Below are 16,691 nucleotides of genomic sequence, written 5' to 3' on the forward strand. Positions count from 1 at the left end.
AAGTCACTACACCGACCTTTCATAAACATGAATCACATTTCGAACATGTTTTAATTTCAATAACTCAGCGATACATCGAGAGAGATGATCCTGCATATCTGCATTCTTTTGCCTAAGATCTTTTACCTTTGTGTCCTTAATTTCCATTTGTTGGCGTAAGCATACTTTGTCGCATGTCTAGTAGTAATTTCTCCATTAGTTAGTAAAATATTTATCTGTAAAACATCATCTATATCTTTATGGTAGCTTCGTTTTTGTGCCTGAGTATTTCTCTCGTTATTAGGCCCATTCTACGCCCTATATTAGCTCCGGAGGGTGGATAATTATAACAAGAATAGCATCAGTCTTCAACTTACCTTTCGAAGGCATATTCAACAGTTGATCTTTTCAAATCCCTTTCATCACCTGAATCACTAAAATGTACTGAGAAGACACCAGCGTATTCAATTGCATACGAATCTGCATGTTTACAATTATTTGTCTATTTTCATTTGGTCTCGTTTTTTGGGAAATTGAGACTTCATTTCTAACTTGGTTACTTGTCTGCCGTACTTAGTACAACAGGCGATAGCGCAGCAAATCATTACTTTGCATTTAAAAATGTACTCTAAAAAATCCCTAAAATCACTGTTAATTATGGCTTACTGTGTACTCAGTCGCCAATCACTAACAAAAATTCACACTGTCATCAAAACCTTGTTTTCGCACGTAAACGCAATTACAACACAACACTTTATGACAGTTGTCGACTCCCGGGTGCTGGTTGGGTTCTCTCTAACGCCAGTGACGCGGCTTACTACTGCGCATCCACCTTGTGATCCTACAGTGTATTTTAGTATCCCTGATGAGCACTGTAGTTGAATCACCGTGCGACTGCTACAACTGGCTACAGAGGTCTGTTGACAGCGGCAGCACTTCAAACGAAGCCATAGCTGGTTTCAGACAGTTCTGATGAGTAAAAGCAACTGAAACTCTTGTTCAGCTAGGGCTAGAACACAACGTGAAAATAATCGATACGCGTTAACAGGTCAGTTTTTAATATTAATTAAGAATGGAATTGACTGCTAGCGTTATTAGATGGAATAAATAAAGAAAATAATCCTAGGTAAGCTTAAAAAAATTATTTTGTGTCAGCTGTCATTAAATTTGGCACTTCGCCTTGGTACAATCCACTGCAACGAGACCAAGATATGTGATATGCTGGAGTGGCCGTACTATCCACACAAACTAAGTTGACATCTCATACAGTGGTCGATGGGAGTGACGGTACAGGCATTTCCCATATATAGTGGCTAGCGTCAGCCATTGCATCGTGTGTCAACTTAGATTGCGCGGACAGTACACATTCTACTAAGTAGCTTCTGTTTCGAATAGCATTATATAGTCATACTCAGTATCAGAATATCAAACAGGGTGGAAGTTACTGCGGGAACAGGAATGTTAAGTAAAATATCTGCTGGTGGAATTCATAATGTGGGCGGCAGTTCGCTCTAGTGTTTTTCTGCCATTGTGCTATCAACTAACCCAGGGACATGAGTAGTGCAGTGTTGTTAGTGTCTGGAAGTACTGATAAGACAGGCTGTGTTCTGAGAGAGACATAAATTTCCGGAATGAATAACAGCAATGGTTCCATAGTGGCATTCAAAGGTTCTTTCAATTGTGCAGAGAACCGGTATCCAGGTCCCAGAGTATCGCAATGGGATGCTTCAGTTGGAACGCGCAAGTGAAAGCAGAATGGAATATTAGATGGCATATAACTAGATGATCCTTAAGCGGTGGAAAACAAGTTGCGTTAATTCGACTGTCAATCAAGAACCAATGGAATTCGTTGCGTATGATCCCAACTGTCTTCACTGTGTTCCAAGAAGAAACAGAGTCTACAAAACACACTGAACTGGTAAGTAAAGAAGCTGAATTGTGTTGCGAGTGTCCGCTTGGAGGCTGAGCACGTGGAGCAATCCTGGTCTCTTCTTATTTGATGGCGGATGAGCAATAGGTGGTTTGATCCTACAGAGAGTGGGATCTTAGTCCTCCAGATGCCTTCATGACAATGAGGTAGCCCTCTCGACTATAATGGCTCGTGATCTGCCCTTTGATAATGCAAGTTTTTAAATTTCGTACACAATGAATATGACCTCATCATACCAGGCAATGGTGAAAACTATACAGTAACAATGTCTCAACATTGCGATTTAATGCAAACATATGAGGAAACCAAATAGTAGTAGAGGCAGATAATAAAATACAGAAGAATACATTAAAAAGCAAAACGAGGCTGAAGTAGAGCTATCATTCAACTGTGGAGTAACAGAGTATGTACCATACAAATGTAGAGGTAGTGACTCATTAGTAGCACAGGGGCCTGTTAGTCAGATGTAACCTAGTTAATACCACATTGGGACATAACCGTGACTTGCAGCAGAGAAGAAGCGCCAACGCTGTGGCTGGCTTTGTGTGAAACAGGCCACGTGACCACAACAGAGAGACTATTACTCACAACAGGCAGCACGGTGACGGAGAAATTCTGTCCATGCAGTGGTGTTGTCAAACTAACATGCTTAACAACCCATAAAGCAAGGACGCAATTTAACAACAATGACACAAGTGCAACTGTTAAGCAAAATATCATACCTATTGAGCGCCTGGTTAAAGCAATAACTCACAACACAACCAAAAACATGGGTAAACAATAGAGTCACGTATAAAATCCCTAGACCGTAAATACTTCAGAGGAGCAGAATGTGAATTACAGCAATGGGAACTCGTCGGTTGCTGTGTAATAGTTTTACTGTGCATTGGCTTTTCTTCCAGATGGTTTTCTTGGAGTTTTGTTAAATCCAGTGCAGGAGATGGTACATTATTTACTTTATACTTGGTTAAGCAATCAAAATGAACTACAGGCTTCCAGTCTGGGAGGTTTAATTCGACATCGACAGGCGACATGAAAGACAATATCCAGAACAGTCCATTCGAGAGGCACGTAAATTTCTTAGTTCTGCCCGATTTCTATGCAATTTGTCATAACATCACATAGTCTCCTACTTGGTACAGCAGCACTCTAGCTTTCTTTGGCCTATCGAGATGATGTCACCATGCCACAGGTGCGTTGTTCTACTGAAATCTCTTCCAAGAAAACTTTACTCTTTAAACCAGACGCTTCACTTTGCTGGAATGTATTGTAGGTGGTAGCCTCTCGATATCGAAAGGGGAACGCATTTTTCGATTACAAACAAACTCAAAAGAAATCAGCCTGTTTGTTTCATGGATCCTGGTACTGTATGACGAAGCCGGCCACTGTGGGCGAGCGGTTCTAGGCGCTTCAGTCCAGAACCGCGCTGGTGCTACGGTGCAGGCTCGAATCCTGCCTTAGGTTACTTGGGTTTAAGTACTTATAAGTCTAGGGGACTGATGACCTCAGATGTTAATTGCCATAGTGCTAAGAGCCATTTGAACCATTTGTATCACGAAATTACAAAAAGACATAGACGATTCAACTGTCAGTGCGAACTGTTCACATAATAAAATAACATTTTAACTAAATTTTTATGAATGCATACAGCCCTGCCGTTACTCTTAGAGTGAAATGGCGTAGTTCTCCATTTGTGTATTTTAAGCAGTCAGCGTATCTGTACCATAAGATTGGACATTCTTGGCATTATTAGGACCAATACTGTTCCTGATATACATCAATGAATTTCCCACTAGTTTTACTCATGGTCCAAAAATTCTCTTCGCTGACAACAGCAATATTATAGTCACTGAGAAATCAAGTGAACTCCTTGCCGGGAAAGCAAATGAAACTCTCAAGGTAGTTTATGATTGGTCAATAAGTAATAAAGTGACATTGAACATAAAGAAAATTAATGCCATGAATTTCAGTTTGAAGAGGAAAAGTGACAATGTTAAATTAAATGTAGATGGCACTTCTATACATTGTGTAACAAATGCAAAATTTCTAGGAATGAAAATTGATTTTCAGTTGAAGTGGTGTGAACACACAAAGGTACTTGCAAACAGAATGTCATCAGCGTGTTGTGCCCTTGAATCCTATTATCAGTGTGTAACATATAGTGTCTTTTAGTTATGTATTATTCATATGTACACTCAATTCTTAGCTATGGCAATCTTTTTTGGGGAACAAATGCACAGAATATGAACATAATTTTCAAATTCCAGAAAAGAGTCATAAGAATAATAACCAAAAATACTAGTCAAGCTCATTGCAAAAATCTGTTCAGAACACTGGGGATTTTAACTGCACCATGTGAATACGTTTACCAGTCAGTCGTACACCGACAAAAAAATAAAATTGGTAATTACTGTACAAACACCTCTGTCCATGACCATGCAACAACAGATAGACTCAACTTACATTTACTAAGAAAAACGTAAAACTCAAAACAGCATTTTCTACCAAGGAATAAAACTGTACAATAAATTACCGAAAGAGATTAAAGAAATTGCAAAAATACACTTATTTAAAAAGGCAGCTAAAAAGTTCCTGTTATCCAATACATTTTATACATTGAAGGATTACTTAGCTAAAACAGAGTAGGGGTTTGATAAAAAATTTTACACAAATAAATAATAATAATAATGATTACAAAATATCCAAAATTTCACATAACACTTTCACTTTATGTTTTTTCCTTCTTTTTCTCTTTTCTAGAAATACTTACCCCCAAGATATGCATAGTACAGTTCTAACACCTCTTCCTCTTTTGAGCTCAACATCTCACTCATTATAGAGGGACGCTGACTCAGCTTTTCAGGATAGCAAATAGGAGGTTGCAGTACAGACAATGGTCCAGAGATCGCCAGTGTGTGTGTGTGTGTGTGTGTGTGTGTGTGTCTGTGTGTGTCTGTGTGTGTGTGTGTGTGTAGTGAGTGAAGTATTATGAAACAATGTGTGTATAGTGTGTGCAGTGACTGATAGTGAGATATGAGTTAACAATGTTGCATTACATTATTTAATAAATTATTTGTAAAAAAAGTATTGTATACCGGAAGTAAATCTTATGATTGTCTAACTAGAAGTCTGTAAATGTATGTGTATACGAATTACCTTAGTTTAAATTGATCTAAATTTGTGAATGCTTTGACACGTCCTATATCCTTGTAAAAGAGATTCTATAGATGAATAAAGCTGCTACTGCTACTACTACTACTACTACTACTTTTACTACATTTTATAGCAGCCTTCAGACCCCCAAATTCTAGTATTAAATAAGTGATGAACGCCTTCACAACTGTCTATGTGATCATGTTTTCTGTAGGTATCATAATAAGATTGTGAGAGAAATGGTCGGTGGCAGATAAAACTTACCGATTATTTTTTGTTGTTATGGGAAACAGTCGTATGATATCAACTGCTATGATTTCAGAAGGACCTGTTACCTTAGAAACACTTTGAAGGGATATGGGTCTCCATCCTCGTGCTCTGTTAGCACAAAGGAGAGAATTTTGAGCGTATTCTTGTACATCGTTCTCTCGTTGTAACCACCAATAATGGTTTGCCACATGTGCTTCTGTGGCGATTTTTCCATTGTGATGCACACCTGTATGTTACTGTGGTATTTTTGTTATATGCGGCTGTGGATAGCCTTGGATACGCTATCCATTCTCTAATAGTCGTTTTCTTATACAAGATGTCCCACATAGAACCAGCACACCTCAGGCACAAGATTCAAGTAATAATTAACTAACTAAGAAGGAACAGATAATAGTTATGTTCAAAAACACGTACTTCCTTGTTTATAAGAGATGCTGGAAGTGGTGGCCATGTGAATATTTGGGCATTCTTGCCACTTCACAAGCAAGACTAGAGATGATTGACCAGTGTATGAGGCATAAAGGCTTTATGTGCGACACCCTGTATAAAACGTCACATCTTGTAATAAATTCTGGTGAGGTAGCCAATTTCTTACACCCAGCTTCGAATTCTTCTGCCTTTTTAAACTCCTCATTAAGCACACTGCTTGCTTGCAGGATCTTAATTTTCCTACTGAAGGCGGATTACAGGTAACACTGAAAACTTCCAAAAAGTAGTGGCAGTATATTAGCGTACCAAAAGAGAAAAAAAATCTCTATTTGTAAAGTTCTCTGCAATCCATGTCAGAATGTAAATTCGCTCTTAAGGTTATATAAAGGTTTTGCTTGTCAGTTCTATACCAGTCGTTTACTATGGCCCCATCAGTAGCAGTTAGATAAGATTATATTACTGATAACAGTCTCATTCGTATACCTGGTGACAACAATACACTCTATTTGAAGTGCCAAATGTATTATTTGATGGACATTTCCGTATGAATGAGCTTTAAACTGGACAAGATTGGCTATTATGTTTTTAACTCAAAACAGATTCAGAAACGATGGTCACATGTAAATAATATCGTCAGTCGGCTGCTTTGATCGTCATGTCAAAATGTCGACTTGGTCTGTGAGGAAATGATCGATTTGCCAGCAGCACGTCAGCAGTTGTGCTGAAATTTTACTGATGCGGTACCTCAGTCAAGATTTGTTTATCGTTAATTATGTCTCATTTCACACAAATAGGAGTTCGTGACGCTATAATGAAAATGTACACAATCACCTGAAAAATATATTGATACTTTTCCTAGTGGCACGAGTATTTTACTTAACGCACAACATCGCCAACAAATCAAATCGTTATGGAGGTGCACAAGAAACATCATTTCAATGCTGTTCAACCCAAATGGCCAAGTTTCAGTAGCCAACAGAAACCCAGAAAAATATGGACACACACGATTATTCCTTCCCTATTTTACACTCGCTCACTACCGTATGTTTATTCATCGTGTACAAAACATTTTCAGACCGAAACTACAATTTATCAATGCGGCGGTTGCTCCAACCGACCACGTGGCGTGAAAGCAAGTTCACAAAGAAAACATATGGAAAATAAATATAAGTCCCAGGTGCTAAGAATTAGGGATTATGGCGAACATAGTCAAATTCTGGCGCCTTTTCTGTTTTCATTTTATCGATGGCAGGACTTAACTTTATCGGTTGTGGAGGAGTGGCAAATATCCCCAAAATATTACTGTAAATGGAAGAGCAGTTTAAAATACATTGAATGAGTGAATTTCCGTTAAGCATAGAGCAATAGCATGACCGTGAGCATAAGGCACATGCTGCGTTGCCTGAACAAGGCACTAACGCAAGGTCTACTGAAGTTCGAGTAAATTAAGAAAATCAATTCCCTTATGGGGTTCAGTGGTAATTTCGCACCTGATTTCAATCTAATACCTATGTTAACATTACCAAAACGAGAGCTGCGTCTCCATGTCTGTCCAGCACCACGACCCAGGAACAAGTGCTCTTCCAACCGAATTCGCCTAACCGTTCCGCTTACAAACGTGGTGGAGGTGGCGCGCCAACCTGACAGAGCCAATACGGGCGCCTACGTGTCATCTTTGCCCTGACCTGCAAACTTGGTTGCAAATGTGTATTGCAGGGTGTGGAGAGTATCTCTAATGTTCTCTGGCCATGCTCTTTCTGGGAGCTTGTACGTTTTTAGCACTGCTACTTCACCTATTTTTGTAACTGCAGTGATAGCAGGGCTTTATTTCCGATACCGCTCCTGACATAGGTTGTGAGTCCATACTGTCAGTGACATATAGCCGCCTAGAGGACCCTGCTTCTGGACTTCAGTTGCTCTTCATTTTCTATGTGCGTTACCTGAAGAACTTCAGTTTCCATTAAAAATTTTGAAAGAATCTGACTCTTAGCACTATTAAGCCCCTCTTCATCCAGCTGTGAAACCCAGGAAAATCCTCAAGCGGTGTCACTGCTTTGACTTCTGGCTCTAGGTGAGTGTCTCGAAGTGACTGTTCTTTAGCATCACTTGGGGAAGCAATTAGCTTAAGAAATGCTATAGCTGCGAACGGTCATCGCCCAAGTCCGCTGTCGTAAGTCAAAGTTGCCTGAACAGGTATCTCATAGGTTACAACGCAGCGCTCTTTCTTACCAAATTAGCAATATTTCATTCATTATCATACGTCAGCACATGACACAAATGTCAACGTGGTGTCACGAATCTGTGTGAGCCCAGATGAGGCAACACTATTTGTTTCCACACTGATTAGAACATTCATCAGATCAGTGTTCCATCACTTCCAGAGACGTCGCAGCTACCACACATTAGGATCCTTTCTTGAGACAGGTGTGCCAGTATGTATAAATAGGCTGACCGCATGCCCTTTAGTAGCTTCCAGGAAACTTTGTGTTCCCTCCTTCCCCCTCTCCTCTCTCACGACACCGTGCCCTTCAAATTTTCAAAGGCGTTCTATTGTTGAATAAGGATGACCACTAGTGTCGAGTAATAATTCCAGAGGTTCTGCACTCATGTATATTGGAACCGCTGCATCAGTCCGCACTGGGGCATTTCTAGAATGAAGAATCTTCCACAACGGTATTTATATTGCCCAAATGTGGATGTAGATATCACAAGAGTGCCTCAAAAATATCAGGTCTGTCAGCTTGCAATGTAACCTTCCAGTATTGGCAAAAGTCCACCTAAGTAGGTAGATTACCGTCGCTTTGACATGTGCTACCGCTCCTGCAAGCTACCGTCTGTAGTAAATGGTTTCTTAAATTCGTGTGGTCCACAAAATTACTGGCCCCTGCGAGTTATTGCCGGGTATTAATAATTTCTAGCGGAAGGTTTTAACGAACCGGTAAAAATTTGAACGCAACGGATAACGCATTTCCTTTTAACCACTACAGAATGCACCTATACAGGGCTTAATAGGCAACATATAGCTTTTATTTGCTTTCATGACCCATAATTCGACTGTGGTACTGACTGCCACCTATTCTTTATGATGAACGGAGTAAATAATCAGTCGAGGGTAGAGATTAATTGATATTTATTCAGTACCGATGGTATTTCGACAACTAGTCGTGTTTCTCCCGCAATGTACATCATCAAAACCGGTCTCTAGTTAACATGGTTCAGCTCCGCCACGTACTTATGGAATGGGACAGAGGAGCGCAGACCTGGCTTCAATGTAATTTTATACAATCGCACAGTCATACCTAAACCCACGGTTATTACATTCAGTTGCTATAGATTACTCAGAACAAGTTCCGCAAAGATGCTACAAGCAAAACTAGGTCAGGTTGGAAGAGTATTTCGCAAATCTTTATCAAATCAGTGGGCATTAAAATCCGATACTTTTCATAGTGGCACGAGTATTTTACTTAACGCACAACATCGCCAATAAATCAAATCGTTATGGAGGTGCACAAGAAAAATCACTTCAATGCTGTTCAACCCAAATGGCCAAGTTTCAGTAGCCAACAGAAACCCAGAAAAATATGGACACACACAATTATTCCTTCCCTATTTTACACTCGCTCACTATCGTACGATTATGCATCGTGTACAATACATTTTCAGACCGAAACTACAATTTATCAATGCGGCGGTTGCTCCAACCGACCACGTGGCGTGAAAGCAAGTTCACAAAGGAAACGCATGGAAAATAAATATAAATCCCCAAAATATTACTGTAAATGGAAGAGCAGATTAATATACATGGAATGAGTGAATTTCCGTTAAGCATAGAGCAATAGCCTGACCGTGAGCTTAAGGCACATGCTGCGTTGCCTGAACAAGGCACTAACGCAAGGCCTACTGAAGTTCGAGTAAATTAAGAAAATCAATTCCCTTATGGGGTTCGGTGGTAATTTCGCACCTGATTTCAACATCTGGACTTCATTACAGAGCAGATTTTAGACAATCTAATACCTATGTTAACATTACCAAAACGAGAGCTGCGTCTCCATGCCTGTCCAGCACCACGACCCAGGAACAAGTGCTCTTCCAACCGAATTCGCCTAACCGTTCCGCTTACAAACGTGGTGGAGGTGGCGCGCCAACCTGACAGAGCCAATACGCTCGCCTACGTGTCATCTTTCCCCTGACCTGCAAACTTGGTCTCTGCTAAACTTGTTCACGCTTGGGGGGGTTGGTACTACCCTACCCTAGAACGACCATTGATGCAGTGTTACAATCTGTGCCTAAAGCTTTCTGCTAGTTCACACACTCACTCATGTATACCGCCCAGGCCGCACAAAGGAAAGGAAAACGGGAAACGTGGTACACAACAGAAAAAAATTCAATAAATAACACTGTTTAGTCTATTCTCTCCTTTTTGACACCAGCTGAGGTATTACCTGCAAGAGAAGAAACTCTTGCTAATAATTTCTGCGTGCTAGCAATTTAATAAAACATTGGAACGATGCAACAAGTTCCGTGTCAAGCTGCAGCAAAAGGCACCACCCCACACCTGTAAGCTGTGGCCTGTGCCTAACAATTGTAGCATCGACTGCTAGCAGATTTGGTGAATCCATTCCATTGGGTCATATGATGTTCATATATGTGTTTTGTTATTTCACACATAAAATGAAAATGCTCAGATCACTTTTTATGTTGAAGAAGCCCCTTTCAGTCTGCTCAAAACCATAGGACCGCGATTGACCCTGGATAAGATGATACAAGTAGTTAGCTTAGCCCACATCCCACACGCAGTGCTAGCTAGCCTCACCAAATCAAACATATATCTGTAGAAACAGAGGATCTCAGAACCCAAGCCGCAGGTTTCGTTCCTGCTGACGTGAACCATTATATTCAGCTGTTTGCACGCTGTGCACTCAATACCCTCCACCACAGTCTCTTCCATGTGTCGAACGAAACCCCCGACAAACATACCAAGTGCACAATGGCGTTCTTCCCCTAACGTTGGAGCTCCCAGTTACTAGCATACCCACCCTCTCCGCTTGTCCGGACTCTGTAAGAAAACCGACTACTGGTCCGTGCTGGCTCAGAAGTGTATGATGTCTGAGTATCACCTCTTACCTGTTGTTAAGGCGTAAGAAATCAGCTGTGCGGCCAGTTTCCACTTTTGCGTTCTGCCTAGAGACAGTCGAACCGACAGCGGACAGCTACTCTCCCTCTGACGCAAACAAACCAGTCACAAGTTGTGACACACACAGTGGTTACGGTTACTGCAAGCCACACCACAAGTTGAGAAACGGGGCCAAATTTCTAGTAGTTTACTGTCGAGTTGAGATTTTCACAAATGTTTTATTCATATCTTACAGAAACTAGCAGTACGGAAATGAACAGCCTTTTAAACACGCAGCTAATGGCAATCAAGTAATTTATAGCAATACAACAATTTAAAAACAATTATTAAAAAAACACAGAAGCTAGCAGTACAGCAGTAAACAATATTTCAAAACATGCCGCTAACGGCAGTCAAGTAATTTATAGTAACACAACAATTTTAAAAAATTAAAGAACATTAGTAAACAGGCTACTAAAGTAAATACAGAACTTTGTTAATAAGATACGGTGATGTAGTGAAGCTACTAACACCGCCATATAAAAAAATTAAACCGGTCTCAGCAAACACACGATTAATGGAAATAAAAGGAATTTACAAACTCGGAGGAACTTAAAAAATTTTAAACAGAAGTGTCCTGGAATATCATTAGAACATAACAGATATGTCGGACCCGTGTAAGGTGGCCACAAATCACCCACTCAGGGATGGTCAGGCTACACAGAATACTGACCAATTTAAATACGCCCGTAAACACAATTGCCACACTTAGGTTGGTCACTGCACCGACTTTTAGCCAGCGAAAACTTGTTATAAGATGGCTTAACTTGCTGGCAGAATTAGAGCTAACCTAATGCAAGGAAAAATTACACCACTCAGTCCTGAATAAGCGACCACATGATCAACTAACAAGAGGCATGAATTTACTCATAACCCACGACAGAATAGCGAAACAATTAAACTGCCAAAACTACACCTCCCATCGGACAATAACGAGCGGAGGAGGAAAGATCACAGTCTTCAATTACACCGGTGCCAGGGACAGGAAACCCGATCGCCGGAGGCCACAAGGCAGGGGAGACGCTGGTTACACAAAATTATTACTTAATGATTAAACCTTCCACGAACTTAACTTGCAATTATGCTCGAACAGGCAGTACACGACCTCCGATGGCAAGGATCCACACATCAGACCGCGCACGCGTCGCCAGCGTACCCAACACGCCACGGTCACGCGACAACACACTCTGTCACCGGAGTTCACGTCTTCTCTGCAACGTTGACGGGTAGTGACCGCTCATTCATGTTAGGTATCTCCTTTTAAACTCCAGTGTTGAAACTGAGGATTTAAAGAGGCTTGTTAACGTCCCACCAAGGAGAAATGAACAGCAACTACTCGTGCGGCGATTCAGTATACAACCAACACGCGGGGGGCTCTTCCGTCAACTCGACCTCCTCGTTACACACAACCGACACTCATCACGTGGCGACTCGGCACAACCGACTACGCCTGCTTCGCGCTGGAGAGCCACACTGCCCTCCCGTGTCCACCAGACTCTCTCTCTGTGCGCAACGCCCCTCCTTCCGCGCCCCCTATAGAGTAAATGTGTTTGGAGTGAGCATTCACATGCGCAGAACAGATTTTGTGTTGTCAACATACAATGCCGGCCTGGTCACGTGAGCTCGGGACGTCTAGTGTTTGTCCGTATAGCCCCCTGTATATTTAGAATGTCTCTACATCCCTAGTATAGACGGATTCTTTTCGTATGTGCCGTGTATTATTTATATATGTTGCGCAGACATTTTAACAGTATCCATTTGATACCGGGAATAAACCAGCTACGTAACTTTTAAGGGCAACTGATATTACATTCTGCTACTTTGCGATAGGTGTCATAGTTCTGATGCACTCGATTTTTGGTAGTTTTCGGTATGTTACGGCACTTTATAGTATTTCAGAGCCAAACGTACATTTTTGCAGTGATAGTCCTGCAAAACGACTTGACAGTACGCTAGTATTTTTGCAAGTGTCCGAAAAACACCGAATTTGCCACACATTACCGATTATAGCCCTGCTAATTCGTCCTTTTTTCTTGTATTTCTGCGTATTTATTTTCTCGTTTTTGCGACCTAAAGCACAATTTTTCTTACTGGTGGCACTTTGAGGCATTTATTTAACGCATTTTAATTACTTGCTCCCAGTTTATTAAATAAATAGTAGACTGACTAATGTATATAAATAATCGACAAGTCACTGATAAATGCATGGAGGACAGTATTTACTGAAACAACTAACCTTTCCCTTTCCTGTTCCACTATCAAATTTACGAGAGGAAGCGATTATTTGTAAGCTTTTGTACGAGCCGTAATATCTGTTTTATAGTCATAAAATCGTAGAAAAATAGGTCTACAGAATCAAGCCTTAATTATAAGGCGTCTCGAAATTTTTAAACATATACAGTGTCTCTTACTAATATGATAACTATAATTAGAGCTACATGGTATGTACCCATGAAAAGTTACTATCCCTCCTTTCACATATTTTTCTTTGCATCCGTAGCAACAACAGTAATTCACCCTCGCTATTACACTATCAACAAACAGTGAAACACAACAAAAACTCTTGATATTACAAACTTCAAACGCTGCAGAAAGCACACATGCACAGCGAAGTCCCGAAAACACGTGACAATCCTAGTTTAATGTTGACAACATGCGCAGAACGCAATGCTCACTCTAGAGATATTTACTCTATGGCGCCCCCACACGAGGTTTCAACTGGTCAAAGATCTCACTTCCTCCATAGCAGTTTCCCGGAAGCAAAAACACAGATGTCGATATCAGAGGGAAAAGACAACCAAGCAGCCACTTAATGGCAGACAACATATCAATCAAACATGTCAGGGGAAGAAAAGGAAAAACAATGCAATGCAAACACAAGGTGTAGCACGAGTCGATGCACGGCTCAAGTTGTTTATCGGAACTTGCAATGATCTGTCCCCAGGCAATTTCAACAGCAGCAAGGGTTTCCCCGGTCCCACCTCTGGTGCCTCGCTATAACAACAGCTTTGAGCAGTAGACAGAAGCCTGTTGACTGTCATCATACAGCTTCCAACAGTTTATGGGCAGTGGTCGAGTCCTCTTGTATCCATAAACAACACGCACAGCCCAAATCCATATAGCGCTGTAAAGTAGCAGAACTTAAAAAAATACAAGCAAAGCACTCTGGACCAAATGAGAAAGAACAAGCAGACCACCGGAAAAAAAGAAAACGACCCAACTGTAGCACTATTGAAGGTGGAATGTACGCAAGATGTAAACGAGAAAAATAAACAACCATTAAAATCTGCACTGAAGAAATTTAGGAACTTAAACTAAAATACCCACAGTAATTGAAAATAGTCCATCGTTTGTCAGAAGCTCGTTACAACATACAAACTAGACGCTTCATGCTGAGGTCCTGCTGCAGAGACAAAACCTGCCTCCCAAATTATGATTACAAGCGATGTGTATTGGATTCGGAAGTAAAAACTAACGGCATTTTGTAATCCAGTCAAAGCAACACACACTGTATTTGCTTGCACGGGATGACAAATGTCTGACACTTCAGTGTAAGTTATATACATAATTATGTTGAGGCCATTAACACATAAAAATTTTGGAGATTGATTTTATTGTAAATACCTGAAAAAAAGTCAGACTTCGTAAAGAACCGTAACTGAAGATCCTACTGATAAGATTCAGAAATCAGCTTCATTTGTAAATGATATTTTATTAGCACGATTAGTTTAGTAGACTACTGCTCCATCATTGGGTGCTACAAACTACAAAAATAAATTACAGCAACTACTCAATGTACCTTTAATCACACAGAATTGTGAAAAATAGCTTTAAATCATTAAATTTATTGCGCATACTAATGGTTACTTCACACAAGTCGTTGAACCTCTTAACTGACGAATGCAACATAAGAAGTACATGAATATTAATCAAATGATTACCCTCACACGCCAGAGTAACCCGGAAGAAGAATTATAAAATTGCTTGTCGTGGGACCATATCAGAAATGTTAGACAAGTGGTTAAAGAAGGCTGATATTACTCAGTGTTCCACATGCTCAAAGAAGTCAGCCTTGAATCCAGACTCCATGAGCCCCGCACAAGAAAACCGTAAGTGCAACCGTGTATTTACGAAATCATATGTGGTGATGGTGACTGTCGGTACGTTGGCCAAACCTTACACACGTTTTCCACTAGAATCAAGGAGCACAGGTACACAGGTAATTTTCTAAATTGGTCTTAACCAATTATCATAAGACCTTCAACGATTCCCTGTCTGATATTAGCAAAACTCTACTTATTTACCGCCTTGAACTCAAACGATGAGTCCTAGATCGTCTGTAAAAAATAGAAATACTCCACAATCTGTATCACAGCCCAGACTGTACGTGAGTTCCTGAAGCAAAACAGTGTTGACTCTATTACTATGAAACTTAAGCTTCTACAACCTAGTGTACAATAAGACACTGTATAATATAACGATGGTTGACCCATTAGTGCACAAATATGTATATTAACACGTTCTGTAGTAGTTATAGGATATTATTGGTGTACCTGAGTGCCACATAGCCTTGCGCTCTACATATGTTAAATATATTTTAGTGTCTCCATTGTCACGTCTGGTTTGTGTCCCACTATGGACATCTTAGCGCACACTAATCTTTAACTGTATCTGACTGAAACACAGCCATGCAGTATAATCGAAATAAGTGTCCTGACATCGAAATAAGTGTCCAAGGAATAGAAATGCAACTGAAATCACTCAACAGAGGAAAGTCCGCTGGACCTGACGGAATACCAATTCGATTCTACACAGAGTACGCGAAAGAGCTTGCCCCCCTTCTAACAGCGGTGTACCGCAAGTCTTTAGAGATACGGAAGGTTCCAAATAATTGGATAAGAGCACAGGTAGTCCCAGTCTTCAAAAAGGGTCGTCGAGCAGATGCGCAAAACTATAGACCTATATCTCTGACGTCGATCTGTTGTAGAATTTTAGAACATGTTTTTTGCTCGAGTATCATGTCGTTTTTGGAAACCCAGAATCTACTCTGTAGGAATCAACATGGGTTCCGGAAACAGCGATCGTGTGAGACCCAACTCGCTTTATTTGTTCATGAGACCCAGAAATTATTAGATACAGGCTCCCAGGTAGATGCTATTTTCCTAGACTTCCGGAAGGCGTTCGATACAGTTCCGCACTGTCGCCTGATAAACAAAGTAAGAGCCTACGGAATATCAGACCAGTTGTGTGGCTGGATTGAAGAGTTTTTTAGCAAACAGAACCAGTATGTTGTTATCAATGGAGAGACGTCTACAGACGTTAAAGTAATCTCTGACGTGCCACAGGGGAGTGTTATGGGACCATTGCTTTTCACAATATATATAAATGACCTAGTAGATAGTGTCGTAAGTTCCATGCGGCTTTTCGCCGATGATGCTGTAGTATACAGAGAAGTTGCAGCACTAGAAAATTGTAGCGAAATGCAGGAAGATCTGCAGCGGATAGGCACTTGGTGCAGGGAGTAGCAACTGACCCTTAACATAGACAAATGTAATGTATTGCGAATACATAGAAAGAAGGATCCTTTATTGTATGATTATATGATAGCGGAACAAACACTGGTAGCAGTTACTTCTGTTAAATATCTGGGAGTATGCGTGCGGAACGATTTGAAATGGAATGATCATATAAAATTAATTGTTGGTAAGGCGGGTACCAGGTTGAGATTCATTGGGAGAGTCCTTAGAAAATGTAGTC

Source organism: Schistocerca gregaria, chromosome 4, assembly GCF_023897955.1.
Source record: "Schistocerca gregaria isolate iqSchGreg1 chromosome 4, iqSchGreg1.2, whole genome shotgun sequence".
Lineage (NCBI taxonomy): Eukaryota > Metazoa > Arthropoda > Insecta > Orthoptera > Acrididae > Schistocerca > Schistocerca gregaria.